The sequence below is a fragment of the Globicephala melas genome, chromosome 8 (genome assembly GCF_963455315.2).
Source record: "Globicephala melas chromosome 8, mGloMel1.2, whole genome shotgun sequence".
Lineage (NCBI taxonomy): Eukaryota > Metazoa > Chordata > Mammalia > Artiodactyla > Delphinidae > Globicephala > Globicephala melas.
Genome location: NC_083321.1, coordinates 77,450,020 through 77,464,362, shown reverse-complemented (window position 1 = coordinate 77,464,362; position 14,343 = coordinate 77,450,020).

Here is a 14,343-nt window from a genome sequence, read left to right as displayed (position 1 = left end):
GGGTTTGCTTCTGCCAATCACATGGAGCCCTATCAACCTGAGATCACTTTATATTACATCATTTGCTTGGGGTTGTTCAGACTACACTGTTCATGTGAATTCAGTCAGCAAATCTGTAGGAGTACCAGCTTGGAGTCCACATATTCAGAAAGTATGTCTTTTTCCTCTCAGTACTATGACTGAGGCAGCCATGTGCCCTTGCTGCCTTGTTGGTGTTGCAGGTTTATTTCTCTTTTATCCTTGCACTGAAAGACCAGCCATTTGGTCTCCCAGCTTTAAGTCAGGATCCCCTGTTAGAGTCTGCTTCTTGAACATCTTTTCTTTTTTCATAGTACACAAAGAGGTGGTTTCATCCTACAATAGATGACATTTTAATTCACCGAAATGTGCTAATTGGAATATGAAGTTTAGATGTAGTATGTGAAAAGACACAAAACTTTGTACAGTAATCTTCCCTTATTTTAAATGTCACTTTTCCAGAACTGTTGATTTCTTGTCAGTCTTTTTAGGGATAAACACAAATAACAGTCACCTTCAGGATGTTGACCGCTTCTCCTGACAGTCTTTATTCTCTGAGAAGTGCCACTGACCCCCAGTGGACCTCAGGCGGCAAGTGTGTACTATCCCACATCCTGCCACAGGTGTCTGGAACAAGGGCAGACACCCACCTCAGGTAAGGCCCTTTAGGTATCTTCTCCAGGGGGACTGTGATTCCACTCACTTATTTATTCAATAATATTTATTGAGTGTTTACCATGTTCCAGGCACTGTTTAACCTTGAGGATATAATTCCAAACAAAGAAAATCACTATGCACATGGATCCCACAAACTCATCAAAAACAATGAACAGAGAGACCCAGAGACTGGGATTCCTGAGCTGAGCCTTGTTACTGGTGAGATTCTATAGGAAAGATCCATAAATTCCTGTGGCTAAAGATCTCAGAAATTCTGAAGTGCTTTCATTTCCCAAGGCCTTGTTGTTCAATAGTTTTCTGGATTCCATAGGCAGTCTAATGTCCTTCCAATAAACCTCCTTTTCAACTAAGCTAATACCAAAACAAACAAGTCCAACAATTAAGAGAAACAGTATAATATAGGCATCTTCTTCCTCCCTTCACTAGCATCATCTACCATTTTTGCCATGAAACCTTCCAGAAAAATGGACACCAACAATACAGAACAAAGATCAGATCAAAGTGACTGAAGTGGTGGAGACTGTGCCAGCCTAGTGTGAAGCTAACCAAAGCTTCTCTTACTTTGTTGTCATTGCCATTGCTGATAATGTAAAAATAATGATATGTAATGAAAAGAGTATTGAACTGTGTCTGAAGTTCTGTTTTGATCCTGGCTATGTTTTAACAGACAGTAAGGAAGCCTTGGGCTTCCTTACCTTCTCTTGGCTATGCGCTATCCTTTGTTTTAATTCTGTCACTTCATAAAGCAGGACTTAAGATCTAGAATTCAATGATCAACTAAGGTTTCACTCTTGACTAAATTTACCTATCAATTTGATCAGGAAAAACAAGGATATGAAGGTAAACGTGTGCCATCAGAATCACTCACCGAGGCTCTACAAGAGAAACAACCCTAGTTTATAGCACTCAAAGAAGATACAAATATATATATATATATATATATATATAGAGAGAGAGAGAGAGAGAGAGAGAGAGAGAGAGAGGCATCTCCTTTTCTTCACCTGGCAATCCTACAGTTTTTCACACCTCAGCCTTGACATTTCCATGCCAAAAAGACCTCCTCTTGACCTCACACTCCCCTACACCTGCCTAGCTTCCCCTCTTATGATTTTCCATGGTACCAAACAGGTACCCCTCACAGTCATCTTTTATCTCACTGAATTATAATCTTCTGATGAATTATGACAATATCCACTAGATTGAAAGCTCCTTGATGAAACTGAATATGTTTTTGTGTAAAGAAAAATTATTCCTGAAGTACAATGAAAGGTTCACTCACAGAAACCTCTCATTTAGGTTGTGTCCAAATTAATAAATCATTCAAACACTTCTAAAAGACATAAGATCAAGCTATACATTAGAATGTAATTGGATTGATGCCCTAGAAATTATGAAAAAGAAAATACAACTCTACAAAGAAACATAGAGGAGGATTCTGGGAAGATGGTGGAGTAGGAAGCATCAGTAATGTATCTCCCCACCTAGACAAAAAAATGCACTGGCAAACTCTGTTTGATGTAACTCGTTTGGAACTGTGGAGTCTATTGAAGGCCTGAAACTTCCAGGGGAAGGTTTGGACAGTAAATTACAGTCAATATTGGTCAATTTCAGCTCTTAGTATATTGGTAGCTACCCACCTCTCAGCCCCATGGCAGGGAGCTGTGCACATGCTCCTGGAGCAGCCTGTACACAGCTTGCACACAGCTGTGGAAGTGAGGGTGTCCTCCAAGTACTAGAGATCTGATATCTTATCACTGATTGCTGCTTCTGATCACACAGGTGCAGACAAAAAGGCAACAGCCATTGTGGTTGCAATTCCTCCCATCATTGCAAGTCCCTCCCACTCCTGCCAAAGTGACTTCCAGCTGCTTTAAAGGATCAGTAATTTTTTTCTGCCTCATTTTTGTCTTTTTTCCCTATTGGGAGTCAGACAGAAGACTAGGAAATTCAAAAGCAACTGTATATCTAGGGAAAATTAGAAAGTTACCACACATGCCCCGGAGAAGGTGCAGGCTCAGAAAAGACATAAGAAAATCTTAAATTGCACCCCAGGCAGATCCTTGGAACAGAGATAGTCTATAACAATAAAAAATAAATAAACAAAAACAAAAAAACAGCCAACACTGTGAAAGACAGAGAATCAGATCTCCAGTTACCACATTATTAGATTCAGCTGTCCAGTTTTCAACAACAACAAAGAAAAAAGAAAAAATCACAAGGCAATCAAAGAAACCACAAAGTATGACTCATTCAAAGGAAAAAAAAAATCTATCCCTGAGAAATACCTGATGGTGGACTTACTACAAAAAATTTTAAAGCAACTATCTTAAAGATGATCAAAGAACCAAAAGAAGACATGGGGAAAATCAAGAAAACAATGTATGAACAAAATGGAAATATCAATAAAGAAATATTGAAAAGAAACCAAAAAGAAATTCTGGAGCTGTAAAGTAAAACAACTAAAATATTAAAATTCACTAGAGGAGTTCAAAGAGATTTGAGCAGGCAGAAGAAAGAACCAGCAAACTTGAAAATAAGACAATGGAAATTATTAAATTATAGGAACAGAAAGAAAAAAGACTGAAGAAAAGTGACCATCAAGCAGACCAACATACACACTGTGGGAGTCCCAGAAGGAGACAAGAGAAAAGGACATAGGAAATACTTAAAGAAATAATGGCCAACAACTTCCCAAATTTGATGAAAGACATGAACATAAATGTCAAATAAACTCAACAAATTCCAAGTAGATAAATTTAAAGAAACCCACACCAAGACACCTTTCAATCAAACTGAAAGGCAAAGACAAAGAGGGACTCTTGAAAGCAACAGGACAGAAGCAACTCATCACATACAAGGGATCCTCAATCAGATTATAAGCAAATTTCTCATCAGAAATTTTGGAGATCAGATGTATTAAGCTGATATATTCAAAGTGCTAAAAGAAAAAATACTGTCAACCAAGAACTGTATATCTGGTGAAACTGTCCTTCAAAAGTGAGGGAAGGGAATTCTTTGGAGGTCCAGTTATTAGGAGTCAGTGCTTTCACTGCTGTGGGCCCGGGTTCAATCCCTGGTCGGGGAACTAAGATCCTGCAAGCTGCACAGTGCAGCCAAAAGAAAAAAAAGTGAGGGAACAATTAAGACATTACCAAATGAAAGCAGAAGGCGTTCATAACCACTAGACCTGCCTGCAAGAAATGCTTATAGGAGTCCCATAGGTTGAAGTGAAAGGACAGTAATTCAAAGCCATATGAATAAATAAAGATCTCAGTAATGTAAATATACGGCCAATTATATATTGTAATAGTGATGTATAACTCCACTTTTGTTTTCTACATGATTTAAGAGACTGATTTTTTTTAATTATTAGTCTAAAACTAGGATTATTGTAACTTTGGTTTGTAACTCCACATTGTTTTCTACATAACTTAAGAGATTTTTAAAAATTACTAGTTTATATTTTGGGACACACAATTGTATAAAGATGTAATATTGTGACATCAACGACTGAAAGGGATGGAGATGAAGCTGTTAAAGGAGAAAAGTTTTTGTATGTTATTGAAATTAAGCAAGTATAAATTAAAATTAGAGTGTTATAACTTTAGGATGTTAAATGTAATCCCCATGATAACCACAAAGAAAATAGCTCAATAATACACACAAAGGAAATGAAAAAAGAATTTAAATATTTCACTACTAAAAAGCAACTAAACATAAAAGAAGACAGTAATTCAAGAAATGAGGGACAAAAAATTATAAGGCATATAGAAAACAAATAGCAAAATGGCAGAAGTAATTTCCTCCTTATCAGTAATTACTTTAAATGTAAATAGATCAAACTCTCCAATCAAAAACAGAGATTAGCAGAATGGATTTTTAAAAATATGATACAACTATGTACTGTCTACAAGAGACTCATTTTAGATACAAAGACACAAATAGGTTGAAAGTGAAAAGATAGAAAAGTATATTCCACACAAATAGTAACCAAAAGAGAGCAGGGGTGGCTATACTAGTAGCAGATAAAATATACTTTAAATCAAAAAAGTTTACAAGAGTCAAAGAAGGACATTATATATTAACAAAAGTTCGATACAGCAAGATTATATAACAGGGAGTTCCCTGGTGGTCTAGTGGTTAGGATTTGGCGCTTTCACTGCTACGGCCTGGGTTCAATCCCTAGTCAGGGAACTGAGATTCCACAAGCCACATGGCACAGCCAAAAAAACCCAAATTCTTTGGGAGTTCCCCAGTGGTCCAGTGGTTAGGATTCGGCACTTTCACTGCCATGGCCTGGGTTCAATCCCTAGTCAGGGAACTAAGATCCCACAAGGCACAGCCAAAAAAAAAAAAAAAAAAAATTATATGACAATTATAAATATTGTACATCTAATAACAGATCACCAAAATATATGAAACAAAAATTGACAGAATTGAAGGGAGAAATAGATAGTTCTACAATAATAGTTGAAAACTTTAATGCCTCACTCTCAACAATGGATAAAACAACCAGGCAGAAGACAGTAAGGAGACAGAGGACTTGAACAACACAATAAACAAGCTAGATCTAAGAGAAATATTCAGAACACTCTAAACAACAACAGAAAATGCAATCTTCTCAAGAGCCATGAGACATTTTCCAGGACATGTGACCATATGCTAGGTCACAATAAGTCTCAACAGATTTTAAAAGATAGATATCATATAAAGTATCTTCTCAGACCACAACAGGATGCAGTTAGAAATCAATAACAGAAATAAAACTGGAAAATTTACAAATTTGTGGAAATAAAGCAACACACCTTTAAAAAGCCAATGAATCAAAGAAGAAATCACAAGAGAAATTAGAAAATATTTAAATATGAATGAAAGTGAAAACACAGCATACCAAAACTTATGGGATGTAGCCAAAGGAGTGTTAAGGGGGAAATTTATAACTACAAATGCTTACATTAAAAAATAACAAATATCTCAGTCAAAAACTTAACTTTACAACTTAAGGAACTAGATAAAGAAGAATGAACTAAATCAAAGATAGCATGATGAAAGATATAATAAAGGTTAGAGCAGAGATAAGTGAAATAGAGAATAGAAGAATAATACAGAAAATCAGTGAAGCCAAAAGTTGTTTCTTGAAAATGATCAACAAATGCAAAGTGGTAGAGCCATTTTGGAAGACAGTTTGGTGGTTTCTTACAAAACTAAACATAATCTTACCATATGATCCAGGAGCCACACTCCTTGGTATCTACCCCAAAAAGCTGAAAACTTGCATATGGATGTTCAAAGCAGCTTTATTCATAATTGCCAAAATGTAGAAGCAACCAAGGTGTCCTTCAGTGGGTGAATGAATAAACTGTGATTTATCCAGACAATGGAATATTATTCAGCACTAAAAAGAAATGAGCTACCAAGTCATGAAAAGACATGGAGAAAATGTAAGTGCATATTACTAAGTGAAAGAAGTCAATCTGAAAAGGCTACATACTGTATTATTCCAGCTATATGACATTCTGGAAAAGGCAAAACTATGGAGACAGGAAAAAGATCAATGGTTCCCAGGAATGTGGGGAAGACAAGGGATGAAGGTGGAGCACAGAGGATTTTTAGAGCAGTGAAAATACTTTGTGCGATGCCATAATGATGGATACATGTAATTATATACTTGTCCAAATCCATAGAATGTACAACATCTAAAGTAATGTTAACTGTAATGTAAACTATAGACTCTGGGTAATCTTGATGTGTCAGTTAAAGTTCATCAATCGTAAAAAATGTGCCACTCTGGTGGGGGATGTTGATAACAGCAGATGCTATATGTGTAAGGGGATAAGAGGTATGTGGGAAATCTCTGTACCTTCCACTCAATTTTGCTGTGATCTTAAGATGTCTCTTAAAAATAGTCTTAATTTTAAAAAAACTATAGACTAAAAATAACATTACAATCTGGACTTTTTAAAATTAAAAAATTGACAAACCTTTAGCTAGATGGACTAAGAAAAAAAGGAATAAGCCTCAAATTACTAAAATGAGCAATAAAAGTGGGGGCATTTCTACTGATCCTAGAAAAATAAAAAGGATTATAATAGAGTGCTATAAGCAATTCTACACCAAAAAAAATGTATAACCTAGACTAAATGGACAAATTCCTAGAAATGCAAAACATACCAAGATTAAACCATGAAGAAATAGAAAATCTGGATACACTATAACTAGTAAGGAGATTAAATCACTAATCAAAAATCCCCTGATACAGAAAAGCCTTGGACCTGAGGGCTTCACCAGTGAATTCTATCAAACATTTAAAGAAGAACTAACATCGATCCTTCTCAAACTTTTCCAAAAATTGAAGAAAAAGGAACACTCCTTAACTCATTATATAAAATCAGCATTATCCTTCTATCAAAGCTAGACAAAGACACTACAAGAAAAAAAAAATACTACAGACCAATATTCCTTATAAAACTGATGCAAAAATTATCAGCAAAATACTAGTAAACCAAATTTAGCAGCATATTAAAAGGATTATATACCATGACCAAGTGTGATTTATTTCTGGAATGCAAAGATGGTGCAACAATATGAAAATCAGTGTAATACACCACATTAACAGAAAAAAGGAAAAAACTACATAATCATCTCAATCGATGAAAAGCGCCTGACAAAAATTTAACACATTTTTATGATAAAAGCACTCAACACACTAGGGATAGAAGGAAACTACCTCAACATAATAAAAGCCATATATGAAAAATCCACAGTGAATGTCATACTCAATGGCGAAAGACCTAGATATTTTCCTCTAAAATCAAGAACAAGGTAAGGATGCCTGCTATTGCCACTTCTATTCAAATGGTACTGGAAGTCCTAACCAGAGCAATTAGACAAGAAAAAGAAATAAAAGCCATCCTAATTGGAAAGGAATAAGCAGAATTATCTCTATTCACAGATAATATAATCTTATATACAGAAAACCCTAAAGATTATATACACACACATGCACACACACACCAAAAGAACCTGTTAGAACTAATAAACAAATTCAGAAAAGTAGCAGGATATAAAGTCAACACACAAAAATCAGTTGCATTTCTTTACATTAACAATAAACAATTCCAAAAGGAAGTTAAGAAAACAATTCCCTTAATAATAATATCAAAAAGGGCAAAATAGGGCTTCCCTGGTGGCGCAGTGGTTGAGAGTCTGCCTGCCAATGCAGGGGACATGGGTTCGAGCCCTGGTCTGGGAGGATCCCACATGCTGCGGAGCAACTAGGCCCATGAGCCACAACTACTGAGACTGCACGTCTGGAGCTTGTGCTCCGCAACAAGAGAGGCCACGATAGTGAGAGGCCCGCGCACCGTGATGAAGAGTGGCCCCCGCTCGCCGCAAGTAGAGAAAGCCCTCGCACAGAAATGAAGACCCAACACAGCCAAAAATAAATTAATTAATTAATTTTAAAAAAAGAAAGGATAAAATACTTGGGAATTAACAAGGAAGTGAAAGGGTTGTACAATAAGAATTATAAACGATTTCTGAAAGAAATTAAAGAAGACAAATAAATGGGAAGATCCCATGTTCATGAATTGGAAGACTTAATATTAAGATGTCAATACTACCCAAAGTGATCCACATATTTAATACAATCCCAATTAAAATTCCAATGACATTTTTTGCAAGAATAGAAAAACTCATCCTAAAATTCATATAAAATTTCAAGGTACCCTGAATAGCCAAAACAATCCTGAAAAAGAATAACAAAGCTAGGGAACTCATATTTCCTAATTTCAAAACTTACTAGATAGAGGATACAGTGGGGGAAGGGGAGGCTGGATGTAGTGAGAGAGTGGCATTGACATATATACACTACCAAATGTAAAACAGATATCTACTGGGAAGCTGCTGCATAGCACAGGGAGATCAGTTTGGTGCTTTGTGATGACTTAGAGGGGTGGGATAGGGAGGGTGCGAGGGAGCCTCAAGAGGGAGGGGATATGGGGATATATGTATGCATATAGCTGATTCTCTTTGTTGTACAGCAGAAACTAACACGATATTGTAAAGAAATTATACTTCAATAAAGATGTATAAAAAATAAATAAATAAAATTTAAAAACAACTTATTACAAAGATACAGTCATCAAAACCATGACATTGGCATATAGACAGCCATTGAGATCAATGGAATAGAATAGAGAGTCCAAAAATAAACCTTCACATACGTGATCAAATGATTTTCAACAAGGGTATCAAAATGATTCAATGGAAAAAATACAGTTCTCAACAAATAATGTTGGTAAAACTGAATATCCACATGCAAAAGAATGAAGCTGGACACTTTCTTAACACCATATACAAAAATTAACTCAAAATGGATCCATGGTTTAAATGTTAAGACCTAAAATATAAAACTTTTAGAAGAAAACATAAGGACAGAAGCTTCACAACACAGGATTTGGCAATGATTTTTTAATTATGACATGAAAGACACAGACAACAACAACAAAATAAACAAATTAGGCTTCATGAAAATTTTTAAATGTTGTGCATTAAAAGAGACTACCGGGCTTCCCTAGTGGTGCAGTGGTTGAGAGTCTGCCTGCTGATGCAGGGGACACGGGTTCATGCCCCGGTCTGGGAAGATCCCACATGCCGCGGAGCGGCTGGGCCCATGAGCCACGGCCGCTGAGCCTGCGCGTCTGGAGCCTGTGCTCCACAATGGGAGAGGCCACAACAGTGAGAGGCCCGCGTACCGCAAAAGAAAAAAAATTAAAAAAAAGAGACTACCAACAGAGTAAAAAGGCAATCCACAAAATGGGAGAAAATATTGGCAAATCACATATCTGATAAAGGAATAATATCCAAAATACACAGAGAACTCCTAAAATTCAATAATAAAACAAACAACCTGATTCAAAAATAGGCAAAGGACTTGAATAGACATTTCTCCAAAGACGATATACAAATGGCCAATAAGCACTTGAAAAGATGCTTAATATCACTAATCATTAGAGAAATACAAATCGAAACTACAATGATATACCACCTCACACCCCTTAGGATGACTACTATCAAAAGACAGAAAACAACAAGTGTTGGTAAGGATGCAGAGAAACTGGAACCCTTGGTGCACTGTTGGTGGGAATGTAAAATGGCACAGCTGTTGTGGAAAGCAGTAGGGTGGTTCTTCAAAAAATTAAAATTGGGAAGATTGGTTCAAGATGGTGGACTAGAAGGACATGCTCTCACTTCCTCCAGCAAGAAAACTGGAATCACAACTAACTGCTGAACAATCATCGACAGGAAGACACTGGAACTCACCAAAAAGATACCCCAAATCCAAAGGCAAACGAGAAGCCACAGTGAGATGGTACGAGGGGTGCAATCCCAATAAAATCAAATCCCATAACTGCTGGGTGGGTGACTCACAAACTGGACAATATTTATACCACAGAAGTCCACCCACTGGAGAGAAGGTTCTGAACCTGGGGGTCCGGCAATGGGAGGAGGAATTCCTAGACAATCAGACTTTGAAGGCTAGCGGGATTTGATTGCAGGACTTTGACAGGACTAGGGGAAACAGAGACTCCACTCTTGGAGGGCACTCACAAAGTAGTGTGTGACTTGGGACCCAGGGGAAGGAGCAGTGACCCCATAGGAGACTGAACCAGACCTCCATGCTAGTGTTGGAGGGCCTCCTGCAGAGGTGGGGGTGGCTCTGTCTCACCGTGAGGACAAGGACACTGGAAGCAGAAGTTCTGGGAAGTACCCCTTGGTGTGAGCCATCCCAGAGTCTGCCATTAGCACAAGCAAAGAGCCTGGGTAGTCTCAAGTGTTGGGTCGCCTAAGGCCAAGCAACCAACAAGGAGGGAACCCAGTCCCACACAACAGCAGTCAAACAGATCAAAGTTTTATGAGCTCTGCCCACTAGAGCAACCAGCTCTACCCACCACCAGTCCCTCCCATCAGGAAACTAGCAGAAGCCTCTTAGATAGCCTCATCCACCAGAGGGCAGACAGCAAAAGCAAGAAGAACTACAATCCTGCAGCCTGTGGAACAAAAACCACATTCACAGAAAGAAAGACACGACAAAAAGGCAGAGGGCTATGTACCAGATGAATGAACAAGATAAAACCACAGAAAAACAACTAAATGAAGTGGAGATAGGCAACCTTCCAAAAAAAGAATTCATAAAAATGACAGTGAAGATGATCCAGGACCTCGGAAAAAGAATGGAGGCAAAGATTGAGAAGATGCAACAAATGTTTAACCAACACCTAGAAGAACTAAAGAACAAACACCTAGAAGAATTAAAGAACAAATAAACAGAGATAAACAATACAATAACTGAAATGAAAACTACACTAGAAGGAATCAAGAGCAGAATAAGTAAGGTAGAAGAACAGATAAGTGACTTGGAAGACAGAATGGTGGAATTCACTGCTGTGGAACAGAATAAAGAAAAAAGAATGAAAAGAAATGAAGACAGCCTAAGAGACCTCTGGGACAACATTAAATGCAACAACATTCTCATTAAAGGGGTCCAGAAGAAGAGAGAAAGGACCAGAGAAATATTTGAAGAAACTATAGTAAAAAACTTCCCTAACAACATGGGAAAGGAAATAGCCACCCAAGTGCAGGAAGCACAGCGAGTCCCATACAGGATAAACCCAAGGAGAAACACACCGAGACACATAGTAATCAAGTTGACAAAAATTAAAGATAAAGGAAAATTATTGAAAGCAGCAAGGGAAAAATGACAAATAACATACAAGGGAACTCCCATAAGGTTAACAGCTGATTTCTCAACAGAAACGCTACAAGACAGAAAGGAGTGTCATGATATACTTAAAGTGATGAAAGGGAAGAACGTACAACCAAGATTACTCTACCCAGCAAGGATCTCATTCAGATTCAACGGAGAAATCAAAACAAGCAAACAAGCAACAAGACAAGCAAAAGCTAAGAGAATTCAGCACCACCAAACCAGCTCTACCACAAATGCTAAAGGAACTTCTCTAAGTGAGAAACACAGAAGAAGAAAAGGACCTACAAAAACAAACCCAAAACAATTAAGAAAATGGTCATAGGAACATACATTTCAATAATTACCTTAAACGTGAATGGATTAAATGATCCAACCAAAAGACACAGGCTCGCTGAATGGATACAAAAGCAAGACCCATATATATGCTGTCTGCAAGAGACCCACTTCACACCTAGGGACAAATAAAGACTGAAAGTGAGGGGATAGAAAAAGATATTCCATGCAAATGGAAATAAAAAGAAAGCTGGAATAACAATACTCATATCAGAAAAAATAGACTTTAAAATAAAGAATGTTACAAGAGACAAGAAAGGACAAGATAAAATGATGAAGCAATAAATCCAAGAAGATATAACAATTATAAATATATATGCACCCAACAAAAGAGCACCTCAACACATAAGGCAACTGCTAACAGCTATAAAAGAAGAAATCAACAGTAACACAATAATAGTGGGGGGCCTTTAACGCAAAACTTACACCAATCGACAGATCGTCCAAACAGAAAATTAATAAGGAAACACAAGATTTAAATGACACAATAGACCAGATACATTTAATTGATATTTATATGACATTCCATCCAAAAACAGCAGATTACACTTTCTTCTCAAGTGCTCATGGAACATTCTCCAGGATAGATCATATCTTGGGCCACAAATCAAGCCTCAGTAAATTTAAGAAAATTGATATCATATCAAGCATCTTTTCCAACCACAACACTATGAGACTAGATATCAATTACAGGAAAAAATCTGTAGCAAATACAAACACATGGAGGCTAAACAATACGTTACTAAATAACCAAGAGATCACTGAAGAAATCAAAGAGGAAATCAAAAAATACCTAGAGACAAATGACAATGAAAACATGCTGATCCAAAACCTATGGGATGCAGCAAAAGCAGTTCTAAGATGGAAGTTTAGAGCTATACAAGCCTACCTCAAGAAACAAGAAAAATCTCAAATAAACAATCTAACCTTACACCTAAAGGAACTAGAGAAAGAAGAACAAACAAAACCCAAAGTTAGCAGAAGGAAAGAAATCATAAAGATCAGAGGAAAAATAAATGAAGCAGAAACAAAGAAAACAATAGCAAATATCAATAAAACTAAAAGCTGGTTCTTTGAGAAGATAAACAAAATTGATAAACCATTAGCCAGATTCATCAAGAAAAAGAGGGAGAGAACTCAAATCAATAAAACTAGAAATGAAAAAGGAGAAGTTAAAACAGACACTGCAGAAATACAAAGCATCCTAGGAGACTACTAAGCAACTCTATGCCCATAAAGTGGACAACCTGGAAGAAATGGACAAATTCTTAGAAAGGTATAACCTTCCAAGACTGAACCAGGAAGAAACAGAAAATATATACAGACCAATGACAAGTATTGAAATTGAAACTGTGATTAAAAATCTTCCAACAAACAAAAGTCCAGGATGAGATGGCTTCAGAGGTGAATTCTTTCAGACACTTAGAGAAGGGCTAACACTTATCCTTCACAAACTCTTTCAAAAAATTGCAGACAAAGGAACACTCCCAAAACTCATTCTATGAGGCCACCCTCACCCTGATGCCAAAATCAGACAAAGATACAACAAAAAAAGAAAACTACAGACCAATATCACTGATGAACATAGATGCAAAAATCCTCAACAAAATACTAGCAAACAGGGCTTCCCTGGTGGCGCAGTGGTTGAGAGTCCGCCTACTGATGCAGGGGACTCAGGTTCGTGACCCAGTCCGGGAAGATCCCACATACCGCGGAGCGGCTGGGCCCGTGAGCCATGGTCGCTGAGCCTGCGCGTCCGGAGCCTGTGTTCCGCAACAGGAGAGGCCACAACAGTGAGAGGACTGCGTACAGAAAAAAAAAAAAAAAAAAAAAAAACTAGCAAACAGAATCTAACAACACATTAAAAGGATCATACACCATGATCAAGTGGGATTTATCCCAGGAATGCAAGGATTCTTCAATATACGCAAATCAATCAATGTGATACACCATATTAACAAATTGAAGAATAAAACCCATATGATCATTTAAATAGATGCAGAAAAAGCTTATGACAAAATTCAACACCCATTTATGATAAAAACTCCCCAGAAAGTAGGCATACAGGGAACCTACCTCAACATAATAAAGGCCATATACGACTAATCCACAGCAAACATCATTCTCAAAAGTGAAAAATTGAAAGCATTTCCTCTAAGATCAGGAACAACAAAAGGATGTCCACTCTCACCACTGTTATTCAACATAGATTTGGAAGTCCTAGCCATGGCAATCAGAGAAGAAAAAGAAATAAAAAGAATACAAATTGGAAAAGAAGAAGTAAAACTGTCACTGTTTGCAGATGACATGATACCATCCATAGAGAATCCTAAAGATGCCACCAGAATACTACGAGAGCTAATCAATGAATTTGGTAAAGTTTCAGGATACAAAATTAATGCACAGAAATCTCTTGCATTCCTGTATACTAATGATGAAAAATCTGAAAGCGGAATTAGGGAAACACTCCCATTTACCACTGCAACCAAAAGAATAAAATACCAAGCATAAACCTACCTAGGGAGACCAAAGACCTGTATGCA